This window comes from Suricata suricatta, chromosome 3 (genome assembly GCF_006229205.1).
Source record: "Suricata suricatta isolate VVHF042 chromosome 3, meerkat_22Aug2017_6uvM2_HiC, whole genome shotgun sequence".
In the NCBI taxonomy this organism is placed as follows: domain Eukaryota; kingdom Metazoa; phylum Chordata; class Mammalia; order Carnivora; family Herpestidae; genus Suricata; species Suricata suricatta.
In genome coordinates, this window is record NC_043702.1 from 77,077,056 (window position 1) to 77,099,451 (window position 22,396).

The 22,396-nt window shown below is 40.5% G+C and overlaps 1 pseudogene; it reads right to left on the reverse strand.

Annotated features, from left to right (window-relative positions):
• Window positions 1-15,132: 15,132 nt before the first annotated feature.
• On the reverse strand, window positions 15,133-15,978 carry LOC115286507 (annotated as a pseudogene).
• Between the last annotated feature and the right edge of the window lie 6,418 nt (window positions 15,979-22,396).

A 22,396-nucleotide genomic window follows, 5' to 3' on the forward strand; every position in this document is an offset into this window, starting at 1 on the left:
ACTGTGAAAGCATTCTTTACTTAAATGCAGGTATTAAATTGCTGATAGTTGAGCTGAACAGTTTCATTGAGAGTTTATAGCATAAAATCAAGATTGGAGAATCTGAGCGTCAACATTGAAGATGGCATTTCAGGACTCCGGAATTGTACAGTGATGCTCTGTAAATCAACACAACCATGTGGCACATTCTTGGGAAAGGGAGGCAGTTTTCCTTGTTTCCATACAATTAAAACTACCGTGGCGGCGCCTGGGTGGCTCAGTTTGTTAAGCGGCTGACCAACTTTGGCTCAGGCCATGATCCCACAGTTCGTGGGTTTTGATCCCACATCGGGCTCTGTGCTGACAGCTCAGAGCCTGGAGCCTGCTTCAGATTCTGTGTCTCCTTCTCTTTCTGCCCCTCCCCTGCTCATGCTCTGTCTCTCTTCTTCTCTTTCTCAAAAATAAATAAACATTTAAAAAAATCCAAAGACCAAAAACACTACTGTGGCTTCCAGAGGAAGGACTTTTAGAGCATCAATACTACTGATTTCCCCCTGAAGAGAATCAGCAGTGGGCTAATAAAGAGACCCTTCAGGATACTTCGAAGAACTGTGGCATTAGCAGAGAGAATTGTGGTCCCAGAAGAAAATCACAGCAGTTAGTTATTGGCTGAAGGTAAAGACTAATTCTTGCAGACAAATGCTTTGTGAGCATAGGAGAAGTAACCCTTTGGGAATACCAGAAATAACTGGAGGATAATATGGAATTAGGAGTTTGAGTCAATGTCATTTGGACCTATAGGAAAGCTGACCTCGTTTACTACCAGATGGTCCATGTTAGTTATGTAACATGATTGTTTTTTGTAAAGCTTAATCAAATTTTATTTAATCGAAATAAAAAATACCTATTTTTATTAGTTGGTTTATAATTATAGTTTTTCATTTACTACAAAAGTCTCATCTTCACAAAGGTATCCTTAGCTCCTAGAAAGCAAGGACAATTTTTAGCATACAATGGGCACTTAATAGGTGATGTATTGATAGTGAAGTTGTGGAAGAAGTTAATTTGGAGGAAGAGGATTAATTTATTTTCATTTTGGGTAGAATTGAATGTATCTCTAGTAAGTCAAGAATCTGAATTTTGATAATAGAAAAAAAACTTGAGAGATGATTTTGTCCAGTGGCTTTAAATTTGTGCCTGGAGAGCCTCTGCTGCAAGTTCAACAAGATGTCAGATGCTTTATATATTTCCATGCAAACAATTCCTCTTCTGTTCGCTGTTAGCGGGCTCTCCAGTTGAATTCATTTGAAGGATGAGCCTGCTGCTCATGTGAGATGGGCATAGACCTATGACTAGACTTAGAGAGTTTAACTCCCTTATTTTATGCAGGCTGAAATCGGTCAAGAGATGTTAAATGGTTATCCAAGGACACATATCTAGTGCATGCAAGGCCAAGGATCAGATCTCCTGTTGCCACAGTTGCCTCTTACAGTTGTTCTTGCTGGGTTTTATTCCGTATTTTTAAGATGCATTACTTATTCATGAATGTCCCGTGAATGTCCCATTTTACATACTTCTGCTTTAGCCAGACACTTTTCTAAAAAGTCTTTCAGAGATGGATGAAGTAGAGTAATGAGGAGGAAAGGATCCTGGTGTGGTTGGAAAAGTCCCAAGTCTTAGAATCCTACCCTAGATTTGGAAGTAGCTTGATTTGTCCTTTGTACAATATGTCAGTTCTCTTCACCGGAACTCTACTCAGAAAAAATCCTGCCTGTGATGGATGACTGGGAAAAGCAACCTTCCCTCTTGAACAGTTGAGGCTGTTCTCTAATTTGGTCTTTCACTGAGCTTCATTTAATAGCATTTTAATCATTTTCCTGAGAATATGGATGCAAAAACCAGGGGCCATACTTCTGTTTAGCTTGCCCTTGATGGAATTTAAACATTTTCAAAATGAGTTATTATCATTCACAAATCAAATGTGGTGCTCAATAGAAGCTTCCCTCTTTACAGGAAATTAGCTCTTCAGTTTTCCACAGTCTTACCCTTCCCCCCTTCCCCTGCGCAAACATATTGCCTTACAGCTCATTTAATGATAACCTTTCTGACACAAGGCATTCAAGACGGGCTCTCTGTGCTACACCATAAATATACTGACGTTGTTGTGTCTGCCATTGAAACTCCATGGACTTTAAGCACATGTTCACGTGTTTAATTTCTTAAATGAGTATATTAAGTACCTGAAGAATGAGACCCGCCACTTTCAATTTCCTGTTTTGTGGTCTCCTGGACACGAAAGGGAGAAATCAGGTCTAGTGAAATACAACAAGAGGAAGGAGTGTGAACTGCGAGGTTGAGGAGCAGGATCAACGAAAGAGATCCAAGGAAATGTATATATAGAGGAAGCAACCTGAAATAGGACGTGTTTTCCTAGCTGGGAGGCAGCTATTTGCGTTTTCCGAAAGACGAGTCAGAGACAGCCCTCTCAGTTACAAAGTGAAGGGCAGTCGCTGTGTGGCCTTGAAGAATGTCCAGCTCCTGAGCCCGGTGCAGACCGGGAGCTGGGCTCCGTCGGTGGCAGCGGCATCCCCAAGCGCAGATGGACGCCGCCTCTGTCACGCCTGCTCCCTCACCTTATGGCAGCTCTCTAGGAGGCAGTCTGGAAACGCCATATGGGATATAGCCTTTCCCACATAATCCCTTGAAAACTGTTTTACAGTAACACATTATGAATATTTCATTTTTCTTCACAGATCCACTTCTAAGGTGTGGAATAGTTCTTTTCTTCTTAATTTTTTCTCTTTCTTAGACCTTGGGTCAAATGATTTCCACTTCACTAAATGGATATTTCATTCTCAAATTTAGGATGTTCGTAGTGGGTTTAAAATTATTTACCATTGTGGGAATAAATAGGAATATGCTGACCTTTCTTACTACGCATGTACAATAGCAAACAAGAAAGTAGATACTTCTGCATAAAACAGTTGGTTTGACCTTCCTTCCTTTGATCTCTTCCTTCCTTCCTTCCTTCCTTCCTTCCTTCCTTCCTTCCTTCCTTCCTTCCTTCCTTCCTCTTTTCCTTTCTTTTTTTCCTGGCCAGAATTGGTATATTTTAAAAAGGAAAGTTGTTTACATTAATCTGATGCTCAGGTTTCCTGGAAATGCGGACTCTCTCTGACCCAGCTTAGAGGGATCATCTTCAAAGCTTCTTTTCCATCCTATGATTTAATTTGTAAAATATTAAGCATCAGTCATTTAAGTTTATGTATGGTTTTAAAATCCAGCTTTATGGCTGTTGCTTTGTCTCTTGGTATTACAAGACCATTCCATCCTCCTCGAGTGAGTGACAGCAGCTGGTTGACAGGACAGGGCATGCTGCAGACTGTGCCCCGAAAAGGGAGGGAAATACCATCTCTAATTAAAGCAGCAGGGAACGTTTTTAGCAAGGCAAATTGTAATCCTTATTTGGAAACCAGCCAGGGCATTAGGGTTAACAACCCTGTTTGTGAAAAATAATAATAAGAGATCTATGCCCACCATGGTTTTATAGATCACAGTGTCTGGGATGTCCAGGTTTACATCTCATTTAATAAGCTTTCTTACATTCAATATCCTTAACACCTGCTGAACAATGTGGCAACACTGTGGCTGCTACAGAAAGACGATGTTTGTTTCAAAACTAGTCATGTACCTTATTTGTCCTCGATATTTTAACAAGAATTCTAACTATAATCTCAGGAGGGAAAGTCAGTTGCACTTTTAAAGTAACATGGCATAAAACAAAAACACGTTTCTTTTAAATGGACACTTTTTTTACTGGGTCAGAAGGTGCGGGAATCAGTTCCAGCTTCACCACTTTCTAGCTGTGTGATATCCGGTGAGCTACTTGGCCCATCGCATGCTCAGTTTCTCTGTTTGTAAAATGAGGGTAATAATATCCGTCTATTACCTTCTTTGAATAACAGTGGGGATCAGATCCAGTACCATCAAGCTTGTGAACACATATGACAAACTGAAAGCAGCTTCCTAGTGCCAACTCTTGTTATACTGTCATCAGTTTATGCAGTCGCCATTTATAGGTAACATTGACAAGCACTGATTGGAAGGGCTTACCTATGAATGGGCAGGGAAATCTCTTAAGAACGGGTTTGATCAACCAACCTGAACCTTCGATTTCATTCAATCCATCTGAAAGTACTCTGGGTATAGACTCTAGGTGATTTATTAGTTACAGATTAAACTGAATCTGTTTCAAAAGAGCAATCATACGGGATAGTTGGGAACTCAACAGGCTGAAACAACTGTTAATGGGGCAGACCCCATGGAATCATAGGTGAAAATTTGGGAAGAGGAAGTCAAAATCATCAGAAGAATGTTTCAAGCTTCATTCAAGGGTTGAGTAAACAAGTTCAAACTACAGCCTCTAAAATTCTGACAAAATTACAAAAATGAACTGCGGGCCATTATTCCCATGTTTGTAAATACCTAATCCCATGCCATTTCAGGCTGTGCCATAGTTGGCATTAGATCCATCCCAGAAGGACCATCTTATTTCTAGGGAGGTAAATTCTAGCTCCAAGACGTTTCTCAAAATAAGAAAAATTCCGACGCCAGTGGTAAAAACACTGTCTATATCTACACTTCTACTACTTCTGGCTATCCTAAAACAATGCCTAAGAATACTTGTTACATGTAAAAAATGTTTATTTACAGTTCTATGTCATTGTATTTTAGAATTCTCTAGATACTGACTTTGAGGATTAGACAAGGAACTTCTTTAATTCAAACTTCATTTATAACTGCAAAGATTTTGATCCAAATGCCAATTTGCTATTTGGAAATAGCCATCTACACAGTAGTTAGGATAGAATGAATGTTGGATCTCTTTTGGTGTTGTTACGGTTAAATTATTGTGTTGTGTTTGGAGAGAAGTAAAAAACCCAGAACCTCAGGAGTAACGTGTTGGCCAGTTGAATTTAGGTGGTTTATCAAGAAGAGGTGCTTTTCCTTAGTGGTTAGGTGGTGACCTGTGACCCCTTGAATCACTTTCATTCAACAGAAGTCACAGTCCAGGTGTGAGAGCATGGTGAGGATGCAGGCCAGGGGACCTGCCAAATACAGGCTGGAGTTTACATATTTGCCCTTTACTCCCATTCCCTGTTCTCCACCTAAAGTCTACAACGTTGGTGTTTTGGCTCTGAATTGTCCTTCACAAGTACACCTGGAGGGCTCTGATCTTCTTTAGGGTTAGTGTCATTGACTATTTCCAGCAACTCTCTGGTGGGCAGAAGGCTCATCTGGTATCAGTGTCATTCATGTGCAAAGTAAAAACTGAACTGAACGCATTATCTTTGAGCTGAAATTGGTCTCTCCAACAGCACCAGCCTCTTTACAGGGTGGCATGCACTTGAAGGTTGGTTATTAGTTCCAAATGCTGCAGAAGCATCTGCTCTCGACTAGCTAGAAATCATGTTTAATAACAAGAAAATCTACTCCAGCCAAATCCCTGTTGGGAGGGCTCTCGCATGAACAAAAGGCCCCCACTTGCCCTGATTTCCATAACAGATGTAGTATCTGATGCATGACAGCTCAGCGCAGCCCCGCGCCATTATTCTCCTACGTATCCATCTGCAAGAAACTGTGCTTTCATTTTATTAATTGCTCTGGTGGGCTACATGTTATTTTTTGTTGCCCAGAGAGTATTCTGTTTGTGCTTCATGCTACACTGGTCACGATAATAGTTATTTTTCTTAATGTTAAAGGTTATTAGCTTTCTTCCTTTACTTTGCTATGCATCTTCCATACCCAATAAACTATTAATGGCTCCCTGGGGGGTTGACAGTTTCACTTAAGTTGGTGTGGTCTGGTTCTCCCATCCCTGGTGTTGCTTCTTTGTCTTCTTACTGAACGTTCTTGGGACAAGCCAGTTACTGGCGGGTGGGGTGGGGGGACAGTCATTAGCAGGATCCTAAAGGCAGAATGCAATACCTAATGATAAACAGAAACAAAAACACAAAAAACAACCACCACAAAACCCCCAAAAAACAAACCAGAGTGTTAATTTTGACATTTGTAAATCAGCAGCCACTTTAAAATCACCTTACACACACACAACCACAGATAAAACTATTTGCTACTTTGGAAAGACAAATGCTCTTAATGTGTAATTAGTCCTGTGTCAATTTTCTTCTTCTGAAGGAGCTTTCGGTAAATAGTGAGGTGTGCTGCCTAATGCCATCAGTCAGCCAGCTCTAACACAGGCTGGTCACCATGCCATGTGACTTTGTCATCGGCTGAACCCTAGAAGCTGCTGTACTGATGGAGCACGGGGAAGGAGGGAGGGAATGGCCATGTGGTTAGATATGAAAAGAATAAAGAAAAGATGAACCAAAAGGAGAAATCTTAAGTGTAAAATTGTAATAATACATTATCTCCACATTTTCCTTTCTGGTAGAAAGTTGGTTGATTTGTTTTATTTTTTTAAAAAGAAACTTTTAATTTTTTAAAATGGAGTTTAACATTCAAAACATCATAACTTGAAAGAAGGATGTTGCATTTGATACTGAGTCCAAAATAGCACAAGTGCAGCTTTGTTCAAAAAGGTATAGGCACGTCTACAGTGGATGAAGGGCAAAGCCACCACAAGTATGTGTGGAGTTGCCAGGGTCATGCATATTTACATATAATTTGCATGTCTGTGTTAGCTGGTTATATAGAACTTAGACATGGAACAGCAGGATAAATGAACTGTCTCTATTACCATAATCTCATGAATGAACAATCAAAACATCAGAGCAAAACTGAAATACCCAAAATGGTATTTGATAATATAAGTGAAAGATATACATAGAAAAAATGTGTATTTACTTTAATCTATTTCTTTTATGGTGCTAGATATTCTTGCCTACTGACTCTAAAAAAAAGAAGAAAACAATCAAAACAAAGACAACAGCAAAAGCCATAATATATGTACTTAAAAGTACCATGTTGCTGGAAATTTTTCAAGATTTTTATTTCTTTTTGGACCTGATATATGCTTATAAACCCACTGATCAATCCCTTTTTTTTTTTTTAATGTAAAGGGGCCACTGGGTTGCTCAGTCGGTTAAGCGTCCAACCTCTCAGCTCAGGTCATGATTTCATGATTCGTGGGTTTGAGCCCCACATCAGGCTCGATGCTGATTGCTGCAGATTCTGTGTCCCTGTCTCTCCATCCCTCCCCCACTTGACTCTGTCTATTTCTCTCTCAAAAACAAATAAACATTTAAAAAATTTAAATTTAATTATAATAATGATCCTTTTATCATCCATGTTACGGGCTAATGCTTTTGTATTAGACATTTTTGCATAGGGTTATGTTTCGAAGAACCTAACTTGAAATAAGTCTGCATGACTAAAATCCATAAGATGTGAAAGCATGCTATGACCATATACAGTACTTCACTTTTTGTTGGGTATGTTTGGAAGGGTGCCTCCCAAATGCTAACACCAAGAGAGAACATAGTTGACAAATACCATTTAATACAAACTCAATAAATTAATTTTTAAAATAGGCTTTCTTTGTATTGTGTTAGATAACTCAGGAGGAGGAAGAAAGTGATTTATAGCTGGTAAAGAGAAGACTGTCAGCACTCCGCATCCTGTCCCTGACTTTACCCCTGTACATTTCTCAACTCAGCTTCTTAATGAGGAGGGCAATTTATCCCCCAGCCCCGGTCACGAAAGCTGGAGTCGCAGCTGGCAGCTGCGAGTACTAATCAAAATAGCCCTTTGTGGGATTTTATTTCTTGATGTCTATGATGGTTGCATGGCCTTCTATTATTTTCCTTCTCCTTTCTAGTCCACATTTACCTGCCGCACACAATAGGGTTAATCCTCAGTGAGTATTCTAGTCCAGAAAAAGACATTAGAGAGACTCTTACTCATTCCCTACCTTTCACTGGTGAGGATAAAGAAGGTCACAATTACACAAATTGCTTACAGACAGTAGGAGTCTAGGATTCTGTTTCTGGATTAGAAAAAAAGCTCATGGTCATCTAATTCACAGGATAATAAGTGTGCTCCCATATATGTATAAGCTTTTCAAAAACATTCATCACACATGTAGTATGTTCAATATTCTTATCCATGCAAACTTTCAAAGAGACTTGGTAGGCATCATTATCTCAATTGGCATGATAAAGAAAGAGGAAGTGTGTTGGGCAATTAGCAGAAATTCAGACACGATGGAAGAGTGAGACAGAGGTGGCGAGAACTCTTTCTAAATGTCCTCTGGAAAGCACTTACTTGCTCCTCACTGTGTGCCAGACACAGGTCTCTAAAGATGAAAGACATAGTCCTCATTCTTCAGGAGCTGGTGGTCTAACTGGGCAGTGGACTGTGAAAAGCAATACTCACAGTACAGCTATAGAAGATACTTCGGGAGCAGAGAGAGGGAATGGAAATATGTGCCTGCAAAAAACAAACCAAGTTGGGAGGACAGGATCATTTCTGCTGGGCCCTTACAGGTGAATTTGAGTTTGGGTTCACCAGCTAGACAGAGGTACGGGCATTCATTATAAGGAGCATCACATGCAGAAGTACATATTGGGGCTCAGGAGGTGATGGGCACCTCATGAAGGGCTGCATGGGGGTGTTACCAACAACGCCTTTGATTGCTGTCTGCTCTGCTCTTTAGCATTACTTTTTTAAAAAGTTTTTTTAAATGTTTTATTTATTTTTGAGAGAGAGAGAGACAGCGTGAGCAGGGGAGGGTCAGAGAGAGAGAGGGAAACACAGAATAGAAAGACAGGCTCCAGGCTCTGAGCTAGCTGTCAGCAGAGAGACTGACGTGGGGCTCGAATCCACGAACCATGAGATCGTGACCCGACTGAACCAACCAGGTGCCCCAGTGTTACTTTTTATCGTGGACAACAGATAGGTACCAAGAAAAGCTTGGTAACATGGATATTAGAGGAAGTATAGTGAGAACACAGCAATAAACAGATCCAATAAGTTAGAGGAAATAGAAGAACTGAACCATGTAATAGTATAGAGAATGGGGTCATTTGTACAACCCCTTTGCCAGCAGCACTGGTACAGGTGTACCCTATGAGGACGAGTATTCCGTAAGAGCGATAACATTTCATTAAGCTTGGGTAGTTTATGCCACACTCCCAGATTTATCTTCTTTTATCCCTCTTCCCCTCTAACACAAGGAGTGTCTAAACTTGTGGCTAATGATTATCTATGTCTTGGTCCAAAAATATGTGAATAACAAGTAACCCGCTTAGGGGCCAATAGCGATGATTTGCTCCAGGAGGGAGAGGAGGTGAATAAAGAGTGAATCAGCAGCCTGCTGAAAAGGCGGAAGAAAGAGAATGAGTTTGCAATATTCAGATGCACAGGGAACAATTTCTCCCTCACTTTTCAGAGTAGTACCAGCTCCTACTCACCCACCCGCTCTGCACCCTCACCACTGGACAATCCTGGCTTGATAATGCTCTGCCACTTTTCAAAGGCAGCACGGGACTGGTTCACTTCTGTAAGGTTCCCCCAGACTCACAAAGATCTTTGGAATGAAAATGAAAACTGCATTTCATTAAGTGGGTATAAGGCGATTCAAACAGAGTCAGAAGAAGGAAACTGGGACAGGCATCACATAAATTAATATTATGAAAGGAGGAAATTTCCCTGTTCCGCTGTTAAACAGTGTTCTGGATTTGCATAGAAAATCCAGTGTTGAAGCCTTTTAAGTTTTAGCAGCACTTTTTTTTTCTCCACACCATTGTCTTTTTACTAGAAAAGGAGGCGAGAAAAACCTGAGGAGGCCATTTTGGGGGTGCCTAGAGGTGGGGTGTGCTTGAAAAGGAAACGAAAAAGGGCTTAAGTCCATTCATTTGGTCCTTTCATTTTGCTCTAAATGAAACACAGCGTCGATGCCAGTGCCCAGGCCAGGGGAGCTGGCAGAGGGACTCGGCACTGCGAGGCAGCTGAAGCCTTTCACGGTGACAGCTTTTCTCCCAATGTGTCCCGGTAGGAGTTTGAGTTGACAGACAACAGAGGACGGGGAGGGGAGAGATCGGACAAATGAGCCAAACAACCACTACCCCCCTCTCCATACAGAGCCTTGGCTAGTGGACAAAGAGAACCAGTCTAGTCTGGGAAAGTGTCCCCCTACCCCTCGGGTTATCTTTAGTGACAGAAACTCAGGGGTGAGGCCCTGAGCATTATGCCCCTGTGGGCTGTCCATTTGGGGGGCTTGGGAAAAGGAAAAACTCCCTGCAGTTGGGTCTAGTGGCAGCAAGAAAGTCCTTGTAGGAACTTGTTAAAACACCACAAGGATGAAAACTTTTCTTAAAACTGTGAGCAGAGGCTATGAAAACTGTCTTTCCCACCGCCCACACAGTGCCTGGCACCCAGTGGGTGCTCCAATGAACCATGTTGAAATTAAATGAAAAAAAAAAAAAAGAAACAGGTGCCAGGGTTTGTGATATTACCCAACTTCTGAGACCAATCCATGTTTCCACCTGTGGAACGTTTGTGTGATTTTTTTTTTTTTTTAAGAATTCTCCCTCTTCTGGAAAGAGTTGGGTGGCATGTTAGAATTTTGCAAGGAAAGGGAATGAAAACTCATTTTTATTTGTGCTTTTTCTGTTACATGCCTGGAAATATCTGATGATATTTCAAGTATCAGACCATCAGTGGTATCAACCGCAAAACCCTACAATAATAGGTGTTAACATTATTTTTGATAAGCACATCTCTGAGGAGTATTCCATGTGGGGGTGGATTCATTAAGCAGAGCCTGTGAAAGCGGTCAGGAAGCAATTCTGACAAAGGCAACAAATGTATTTCTTCTTTGCTTTGCCTCCTGTCAGCATGTGTTTATATGTTATGACAGAGAAAGAACCAGAGCAATTCTGTATTGAATGTTATTATAGCAACGCTACCAAATAAAAACAGGACTCTGGGTATGGCTAGTGAATACGTCTCCAGAGACATGTAAAGGCTCAGTTTATAGACAAATTAACAAACAGGTTGATTTGTCTGAATAGGAAGGGATGAAGTGAAACCCGAGTGGTTGAGATAAGGTCCCCCAAAAAGAGGGCTCACATGTGCAGGCGTCCCAAGCAACTTGATAAGTATTCCAGACTGTTCTTTTGTGAAATCCCTCCATGGGAGGAATAAATGATGTATGAAATAAAGATGCCCGGCTCCACAGGGAACACAGAGAGGACGCCTCAAGCTATAATGTATGGTTTCTGATGGGTTTTGGCTGTGACCCCCCGGGCACAATTTCTATTCAGCTGCGTGTAGCCAAACAGCCTTCCAGCAACTCTGAACACCAGAACCCACACACCCTCTTCTTCTTCTGACAGAAAAACACTCTCTCCCCCAAGTTTGCTTGCAAATTTCTTTCATCACAGACCCTTCACCACCTCAGCACCCCAACAGCCGGCTATAGTGGTGACACCTCATAATCATAGTTATCCAGCAAGAAGCATTGCAAAATCTGGTGATAAATCACTTGAATTCTGTGAAATTCCTGTCACCAGTGTATCCAAAGCTTCTGTGTGAGAGAGAACTGCAGGTGTGCGGGCCTGTTAGGGCATTCAAACACAATTTTTTACTCCAACTTCTGTAATCCAGGTGGGATTGCATTTCTGTGATAGGAAATTTATGTCCATCCAAGCAGCATCAAAGGCAGGATAGAAAGGTTAGCATTGTAAACAGCGAAATGTGACTCCCTCGATGGCGGATTATTGTGAGAAATTATAAGTTCTAAGATGCTCTAATCACTGGTTACCAAGCATGCTTCTGGGACATCTGTCCCTAAAGGCAGTTGATATATATGAAGACATTAAAAAAAATATCAGTTTAGGAAATGAAGTGATAATGTAAAAGATAATACATTAAAACAAAACACACAACCACACAGAAATATATGGGGAACACAGTTCCGATCCAGGTTCACTTTTGGGGATTTTATACTATCATTGTTGTTCCTACCCACCAGTGAAAATAATTAAGCAGTTAGTGCCAGGGATCTGCCAAGATACCTAAGTATGGAAAGCTTTTGTATGCACATATTTCACCTGAGATGGTCTGAATGTTTGTACTCCCCCAGATTCCTGTCAAAACCTAATCTCCAAAGTGATGATATTGAGAAGTGGGGCATTTGAGCGGTGATCAGGTCGTGAGGTTAGTGCCTCGTGACTGGCATTTGTGCCCTTGTAGAAAAGGCCCAAGAAAGCTCCCTTCCCCTTCTGCTTTGTGAGCTTATAGTGGAAGGACTCCTGTCTGTGAGGCTCACACCAGACACACAATCTGCCAACACCATGCTCTTGGGCTTCCAGCCTCCAGAACTGTGAGAAATCAATGTTTGTTGTTTTCAAGCCACCCAGGCTATGGTATTTTTGTCATAGCCCTTTGAACAGATTAAGACGTTGCCGCACCATCATTTCTTCCTTTGGCCATCATCATTTCTTCCTTTTGGGAACTGCCCCATCTAACAGGACCGAAGGTTGACTCAAGCTGATCCTGTTGTCGTATCTAGTCCTCTTGACCCCTAACTCCTACTGGGTCATTGGGAGTCCTACCCTAAATTCTTTAACTTGGAAATATAGAGCATGTGAATCAAATTCCATTGAAGACAGACTTTGTGGGATTAAGCTCCAAAGCTCTGAAATTTCCTGTCATGTGGAGGAAGGCAGACTGCCGGGAAGGAAAATAGCAGGGATCTGCAGAGAGAGGAGGGGTAGAAGAGAGACTCCTCTCTCCCTCTTGGCCTGCTCTAAATTAGGACTGCCAAACTGAGCAAATGAAAATGCAGGATAAAGCTCAGTTAAATTTGAATATCAGACAAACTAGTAATACATTTTTAGTATATGCGTATTTCATGTAAGATTTATTATTTTCTTTTACCACAAACACTTCTTTACCTCATTACATTGACAGCTGGCTGTGATGGTGATACTTCTTTAAAAAATACTTTTAAGAGGCGCCTGGGTGGTCAGTCGGTTAAGCGTCAGGCTTCAACTCAGGTCATGATCTCACAGTTCGTGGGTTTGAGCCCCGTGTCGGGCTCTGTGCTGACAGCTAGCTCAGAGCCTGGAGCCTGCTTCAGATTCTGTGTCTCCCTCTCTCTCTGACTCTCCCTGGCTCGCGCTGTCTCTATCTCTCAAAATTAAATAAAAAACATTTTTAAAAAATTAAAAAATTTTTAATGTTTATTTACTTTTGAGAGAGAGAGAAAGAGAGAGAGACAGAGAATGAATGAACAGGAAGGGGCAGAGAGTGAGGGAGACACTGAATCTGAAGCAGGCTCTAGCCTTTGAGCTGTCAGCACAGAGCCCAACACAAGGCTTAAATCTATGAACTGTGAGATCTTGACTTGAGCCAAAGTCAGATGCTCAACTGACTGAGCCACTCAGGCAAAATTTAAACTTAACTGTCATCCTGTGTTATCTGGCAACCCACCTACAGATATATTGCTTCCTTACTGTGCATTCACATTCCAGACACTGTCCTACTTTAGAGACTATGCCCAAGATGTCTGTCAAGATTATTCTTCCCCTAGATATCCACCTGGCCATCTTCTTAATCTCCTTCAGGTATTTGCACATGTTTCAATGTTCTCCTCTCAGTGAGGGGTATACCATGCTAAATTTCACAGTGACCAACCATACTCCTGCTCCCCCCTTACCATGTTTTAAATTTTCTTTTCCTATGGTATATCACTGAAACATACTATATACCTCAATTATTTATTATGTCTTCCTCTGCTACAATGTAAGCTCCATGGTGGCGGCGATCTGGTATATCCCATATTCCCCAAGTGCCTGACACAGAATACGTATAACAGAAACACCTGTTGAATGAATGACAGAGAATTCACTCTTTCTGACACCCATTCATGTTATTTAAATTATTTGAGCCTATAACTTTCGCTTTGCCTGAATTTAGTCACATTCCAGATTTTTTGCAACCAAAGGACTCCTGGCTTATATGAAGCTTTTCCAGAAGTTGAGAGTGAGTGCTTTCTCCCTCAGGCTCCTCATTCATCCATTCACTCACTCATTTATTCATTCATTCATTTATTCATTCAGCTAAACATGCATCAAGTGTCTTTGTATTCTAAGCACTATGCTCGGCACTGGAGATAAATAGAAGAATTAAATGCAGACTCTAAAGCATTCACAATATAAAATAGGACATGGGACAAATTATTTATGATCTATGGGTTTCAGTTCCTTGTCCATAAACTAGAGGTAAGTATCGTGCTCACTTCCAGGGTTTTCTTATACAGATGAAATGAGATGACAGAGGAGTAGTGCTTGGCCTATATTCCATAAAAAGCAGCTACTATTATTAATACTAGTAGTATAGGCGGAACTGTCGCACTGACAACTCATGTATTCTATAATGTGAATGGTATTTTCTGGAGTTGGAGGAGAAAGCACTTGCATGGCCATATGTGGCAATCTGAGGTAGAAAAGAGACTTGTCAATCAATACCTTAAGATATGCTGTATTAGATACAATAACAAAAGTATGTACAAAAGGCAAAGAGAGCATAAACAAGGAAGTGATCGACTCCTAGGGACACAAAAGAACAAATGGCTTTCCAACTACAAGAACAACAGATGTCAAAGGCAGCAGAATGACAAGTAAGTTGTCTCATCCTGCCAGAGCAATAACTGATGGGAGAGAGAGAGAGAGAGCAGCCAAGACACAGGCGGGAGGCAACTCGTAAGGGATATTTTACATTATACAAAGAGTCTGGGACTTTAGAAACAGGGGGAGATACCATCAGATTTGTGCTTTCAGGGTACAATGAGGCAGAGGCTTGGGGAAGTGAGCAGTGGGTACCAGGATGGACACATCATGTGTGTCTGATCAGGTTTCATGAGCTGAGAACTTCCTGATATTACCTATTTGTTCTCTTCTGATCCACATGTTTCTCAACAAGACTCTCAAAATATTTCTTATGCCTCATCCACTTTCTCTTCTGATAAAGACAGATGAAGCTGATCACATGGGGACACATTTCCTAGCTGCACAGCAGTAGCAGTTGATGGTTTGCTCCCTGCTGAATCGGGCTATGAGTGCATCTAGGGTAACCTCTTGGCACAGACAAACTGAAACCAGATCATCTTTTTGTGTGTGTGTGTGTGTTGTATTAATCTTTAATTATGTATAAAGGCTTCCGATGACGTCATCTGGGGACCTTTTTACCCACTGTTCTGTTTGGCTGCCAGTCTCTTGTCTTTCTCTTCAGCGATGGTGAGGCAAATGCCCTTTCAAGGGGGAAGAGAAATCCACGCCTTTGCTAATAACAAAAATGTTGGAGAGCCCGGTGGCAAAGCTGTTGCCGTTGACATCTCTCACATGAACTACATCAGAAGAACCAGGGTGTCTCTCTCTGTTGGTCATCACACCAATTCTTCCCAGGTTAGCACCTCGGGTCACCATACACAGAATACCAGTATCAAACTTGATGAAATCAGTAATCTTTCCCATCTCCAAATCAATCTGAATGGTATCATTCACCTTGATGGGGGGATCAGGATAGTGTACGGTGTGAGCATCATGGGTCACCAGATGAGGGACTGCTTTTGTTCCCACAAAGATCTTTCTCACTTTGCACAACTTATACTTGGCCTCATCAGGCATGATCTAATGAACAGCAAAGCAACCCTTGGTGTCATAGATAAGGTGGAAATTCTCCCCAGTCTTGTCAATGCTGATGACGTCCATAAAACCAGCAGGGTAGGTTATATCAGTTCAGACTTTGCCATCAATCTTAATAAAATGCTGCATACAGATCTTCTTTACTTCTTCTCCTGTTAGGGCATACTTAAGTCTGTTCCTTAGGAAAATGATGAGAGGGAGACATTCTCTCAACTTATGGGAACCAGTAGATGGATGAGGGGCAAACACACCAGTCAGCTTATCCAGCATCCAATGCTTTGGAGCTGCTACCCGCTTTCAGATGCTTCTTGGGACCATGAGCCATGGCTGCGTTAAGCACGAAAAGAGCTGAAACCAGATAATCTTATACAGAGAGCAAACTCCCCACCACTACCCAACTCCCCACTCTTATGGTTGACCAGCTCACTTTTGGATTATGACTCTAGGGACTAAATAAAGCTCTGTGCGTATAATTTTCTTCTTCCTCTTCCTCTTTTTTGGGGGGATCATTTGTGGACATTATAAATGGAAGTTTTCTTCAGGGCAAGAGCTGTCCCTACCAGAGATCAGCTACTGTATGACCATTTTAAAGACAAGACTGAAAAGCAATGACAAAGAATGTTTAATTTAGTGTAACTTTTCCAGAAATAAAGGCAGGTACAAGAATATGAGTCTGCTTTTGAACAAAACTTTTAAAGTAACTTTTTGCTCCCTACACCCAAATATGCTCCCTCAAAATGACTAGAAAACGATAGTTTATGAATGTTAACATGGAAAGCGAGGAAGATTAAAAGAAATAAAAAGAGCAAGAAAATATCTACAATATACTCCAAAGCTAGATAACTATAATCATTTTGTTAATCTTCGCTTTCTTAGATAATGGGAAATTACTTTTCCAGCTCCCCTATGATTTAAAATAAACAAACAAAAAGAACAGAACAACAAAAACCAAAAACTCCTTGTCAGTTATGCACCTCTAAGTTTTGGGCTAATAACTGCTGTCTTTTTCTAACCAGTCCTTACATCAGGTTTATAATGGTCTTAAGTAACTTGAGATTGAACATTTTACTCACACACATAAGAGAAGGAGTCATCTGAAGTCTTAGTTTACTCATCAAAACCATATTCTATAAAAGAATTTAGAGCCAGAGCACGAACGCAATTTTTTCAATTCCCTCAAGAGAACTGGAGAATGATTTCCATCAGATGGGAAGTCATACTGAATGATGTACCGAGAAATGCTGTGGTTCTTAATTTCCAGCATATTGGGGAAAAAAAAAGCATTTGGAAGTAAATATAAAAGATTTCAGATAAAGAAATGAACAGTCATTCATTTAAGAAATATTTAATGTGCCAGATACTTTTCTGGGCTCTGCAGAAATTGAGAAAAATTAAAAAGGTACTGACCTCAAAGTGCTTACACTTTAGATCAAATGCAAATTAGGATTTAGGGGGAAAGAAGAAAGCAAGCTGATACTTAAGTGGCTGTGATTCAAGCAATATATTGCTTCCTTTTAGTTACTTTCTTTTTTTAGTTCTTACAACTGGCCACTATATAGAGGTGTAAGGGGTCATATTTTTAGAGATGAAGCTATTTATTAAGGTAACATAGGGCTTCTTCACATAGAAATATTATCAACTTGTATCTAGGAAGTGAAATTGAGGGAGGGTGATTATTTTTTCTGAGAAACAGACCAAGGATTGAATCTTCTAAGGAAATGTTTTCCAAACTCAGATATAATACATGTAGAAAATGAGAGTATTTACATAGCTTTTATTTCTCCCTTTGTCTTGTAGAGCTGAGGAGATAAAAATCTTGGAAAGCCTATATCCCATGTGGAGGAGGTACACCAGTTGGCTTTCCCTAAAGAACACTCAAACAGCTAACAACATTTAACACTGAGTAATTAAATCAAATAAATCCAAGAAGGAGGGGTTGTGATGACAAAGATTATTAATCAGGAATGTGCTTAATGGGAAAACAATACTATTGTTTTTAAATTTTAACATATAAAAATGAATGAGATATAAGTACTGTGCCTTCCATCCCTTGTCTATACTCTTTTCTTACATGTTTTTTAAAACAAAGACAAAAATCTAGACAAATTTGAATATGTGTTCTTTTTAAAGCAGAATCTGCATAGAGAGTAGAATAAAGAAATGTTTTCCACTGTACTGAGTCCTCACCAGCATGGTATCAGTGTTTTTCTTACACTGTAATTTTCATGTTCTTCCTCCTTCCTATTGATTGAATAGCTTGAATTTAATATGATAAATCTTGCCTCTTAGAACCAGCATATTACTTCCTCCATTCCCAAATAAGTTTTCACCTTACATTTATACAATGTTATAGTGTAATCATATCTCAATAAACCTGGAGGGGGAGAAAAGGAAGTGAGGAGCATACTTTGTGGATATTTTAGTAAAATATTTAAAAATGCAACCCTTAAAATGTAAGCTCTGGACATTTAGAAAATTTAGATATGAAGGATATCTCATTTTTTAATGATTTTAATAAAAGTTTAATTTTGGTTAAAAAATAAAGATCAAATTTTATTAAAACCCTTCACTAAAAAGATTTCTATCAAGTTGAGTATAGTTATATGGACCTATTTGTATGTTTGCCAATGTTGCCACATACATCATATAATAGAAAGGCCTGGATCCAAGTTGACTCTTGACCCTGTTTCTTGAGTTACTTAACTACCTTTAGCCTCAGTTGTCTTATCTGTAAAGTGGGAATCTACTTTAGAAAATATAGAATGTAACACTTAGTACTATAGATGTTCAGTAAGTGTTACTGCTCTCCAATGGGTAGTTTCAATTCACTGGGCTCCTAGAAGTAGAGGAAACTAGATCACACCCTCAGGTGCTGACGGTGACACCTAGGTGCCTTAGGCAAATTTCTGTATCAGCCCTTCTGTCAGTGATTTGACATAGGCTCCATCAACTCATTATTTGAGGCAACAAATTCTATATCACTCTGAGTCCCTAATTTGTCTCGTTAACATTTTGTAGTTTGGTCCTAATTGAGGGGTTTCCAACACATGCTTACCATGCATTTTGTAATTTGGCAGAATCTATGAAATATATCCCAATTCATGATAATTTCCTCTATCAAAGATTTGGCTCAAGGAGATTAATTCTCCTGACTATCAGATAAACTTACAATTCAGACATCTGGGAAGGGAACTTAAACAACTGAAATTTTACTCAACTCAGTAGTGAAATAGTTCAATAAAAATGAATAAACAAAAACCGTTTCCCTGTAGACTTGGTTGGCCAACAAGTAACGCAGAGCTACTGAATTCAGAAACGTGTTGGCAGTTAGACAAAACAGAGCTGGTTTTGAGGCTAGAGAGAACATTTCAGCAACAACCTTACCTATTTAGAGCAAATTCCTGCTTAGAGAGTTATTGAGAATCTGAGATTTTGAGGTTTTGTCTTGGTTTCATTTTTAATTTTAGAGTTTGGCTCTCTCTAAGATATTTAATTGCTTACTCCGTAGTTTAGTCTAGTTAAACTGTGCTGGGGTAAAAAAAAAAAAATCACATCTAGAAGCTCAAAAAAAGTTTTTTTTGTCATTCATGCTATGTGGCTGACATTGGTCCATTGTAGCACAGCTCCAAAGTCACTCAGGAAGCCTGGCGGACAGAAGCAACACCATTTTGTAGCAAAGACCTCCTCAGTCGTGAGAGGGGAAGACAGAGAAATTAGAGAAATGACCACTGGCTTTTTATTGCTTTTGACTGGAAGTAGGAATAAGTCACTTCTGTTCATAGTTTATCAGGCAAAACTAGTCAAATGGCTCAGTCTAATTGTAAGGAGACTGAGCAATGGAAAGAAACAAAGTGAATATTGGTAAACATTACTATATTTCCTATTTTTCTTGCATTGGCAATTTTTAAACTGGTTGACTAACATTCGGCATTTGTTTCTAGGCCAGCGACCGATCTTTCCCCTCAGTCATCAGCATTTATAATTAAACAATTAAATTTACTCTTTCCTAAAACATAGTAGGCCTTCTCATAGGCTCTGTATTATAATGCAACCCCAACTTTTCTGAGATTTCCCATTTCATGAGGGCTTTGAATCATATTTATTGAAGACCAACTTACCCAGTTTGTAGAGTTTTCTTCTCTGAAAAAATTCTGTTTTCATTTACATAGCAACAAGTTCTCTGGCAGTCTGATTATATGGTTCACTAGGTCTGTGAAAGGGCTGTCACAAACTCTCAAATCCCAAAGCGAATGTCTAATAATTTGTTTCCCTCCACTACCTCTAGCAGCAGAGGAAAAAGGAGAGAAACACCTGTTCCTCGGCTTCCCAAAGGAATTCACATAGAACATATATTTTATAAATGTTACCAGTTGATGGTTAACCCAAAGGAGCAATATGCTACTGACAAGGTTGTCTTGGGCCATCAGGGTGACTCGGTCGGTTAGACTTGGTCCGGCTCAGCTCCGGTCATAATCTCTTCGTTCCTGAGTTTGAGTCCACATCAGTTGTGCTGACAGCTCAGAGCCTAGAGACAGCTTCGAATTCCGTCTCCCTCTCTCACTACCCTTCCCCCAGTTGCACTCTGTTTATCTCTCTCAAAAAAATAAACATTAAAAAAAGATTGTCTTTATGTAAATCATCTTTTATAAAATGATAGTACTTAACAAATATGAGTTAGCTGTGACGAAGTCCCAGATATACACCTATACCGTCAACATGACAGATTTTAGCTGTGGACATGCAAGAATGTGAGAGTTGGATGTATGTGCATGGGTGTGTCTTAGAGATACACCAAGGATTGATCTCCAGGGTTCTCTCTGCAACCATGTCAGCTTACTTCTAGTGCTGAAATTCCCAAGTCTAGTCAATCCCTAAATTTTACTACTCTTCCCCTTTTTGCACTTATTCTTTCTGGCCTTTCTTTATTCCTCCTGTCCCATCTCTCTTTTCCCCTTCTCCCTCTTCTCTTTTCCTTGGACACTTCCTTGGGATGGCAGTATGTTTGTGTGACCCAATGACCAATATCTCCAGTCTGCATATCATACATCCGGATAAAATAGGAAAGCATCAGCAGCCTGTTCTGCTGGCCTCTTCTAGACGTTGTGGTGAAGAATCTTTGGCATTATTTTTGATCAAGACTGTATGACAGATACTGCAAATTGGCTCCTGGTATACAGGCTCCCTTTCTTCCATAATGATAGAACAGACAAATTTAGCTGGGATCGTGGCCAACGATCTCCCACACAGCTAGATTAAGCCATGAATTTTGGCCTATGGAATACAAGAAGTGTCATGTGCGACTTTTGAGAAGTGAACTGAAGGAAATATGGATTGTCTATGTTTGTTCCTTCCTCCTTTTGCTGGTTGGGATTCAGAGATACTGTGGTTAGAGCTTGAGTTTTTGTCTTGGGCCACTAGGTAGATGTCACAGGCTGAAGATGGGATGATGAGACAGCATGAAAGAAAGAGCCTGGCTGGGTTCTTTATGACTCCCTGACACTGCCTTACTAGTCCTCCCTACGATCTTCAGACCATGTGTGTGCACATCAGAGACATCTATGCTACTTTACGTCAGCCATTTTAATTTTAATTTTCTGTTACCGCAAATTCAGTTCTAACGTATACAACACAAACATGTTGATGGCCTTAACAAACACAAATCTTTATTTTTCCTTGCCTACATCCATGCTTAAACCCTGAGGTTTTTGAACATGTGGGGGAACAGGTTGACTCTGGTATTTGATGGCTACATGATCTTTCACTCATCATGTTTCGAGTAACTAACAGCTGTTTTCATGACTCGGTCATTGGTTTCCTCTTCTCTCTTAAAGCTCTACTCAGCTCATCTGCCAGCTGCTCATCTTGGGGAAGAGAGCCAACCTTTTCCCCACTCTGGCAGGTCTGTGCTGACTCACTCTTTGAATGCAGGTAGGAGAAGTTAGGAGAGGGGCTCTTGCCTAGAAAAGGTGGATGAGGGACTAGTTGCTCTACAGCTCTGACCTCTTATATGTCCCCTCTGCTGCCACTCTCAGCCGGCTCCCATCTCTTTATGTCTCAATTGTGGCCCCAGCCTCCAATCATCTGGTCTATACTACAAGTGGCTCACAGATTAATCAAGGCTGAACACAGAGTGAGCAAATGAGAGTTTCTTTTCTTTGTTTTTGGAGAAAGAGAGAGCATGGGTGCATGAGTGGGGAAGTAGGGGAGAGGCAGAGGGACAGAGGGTGAGCAAGAGAATTGTAAGCAGGCTCCATCCCCAGCACGAAGCTCAATGTGAGGCTCAATCTCACAACCAGGAGATCATGACCTGAGTCAAAATCAAGAGTCTGACGTTCAACCAATTGAGCCACTGAGGCGCCCCATGCAATAGTTGTCTATTGACTGATGGCTATTTACCTCTTGCTTTTTCAAGAAGTACCATTAGGGAAGCTTTGGGGAGGAAAGACAGCTGCCACCCACAGGTATTGGTCAATCCCCACTTTGGTCTGCCAATCAACTCTACTCTCTGTTACTGGACTGGACCTACCTCATGTATCCACATGGCAAAAGAAGTGAGTTAGTTGTAGAGGCAAAACTAAAACACAAGTTTTTTGTTTTTGTTTTTAAAAAAATTGTTTTAAATATTTTATTTATTTTTGCGAGACACAGAGAAAGAGAGAGAGAGAGAGAGAGAGAGAGAGAGAGAGAAACAGAGCCTGAGCAAGGGAGGAACAGAGAGAGAAGGGGACACAGAATCTGAAGCA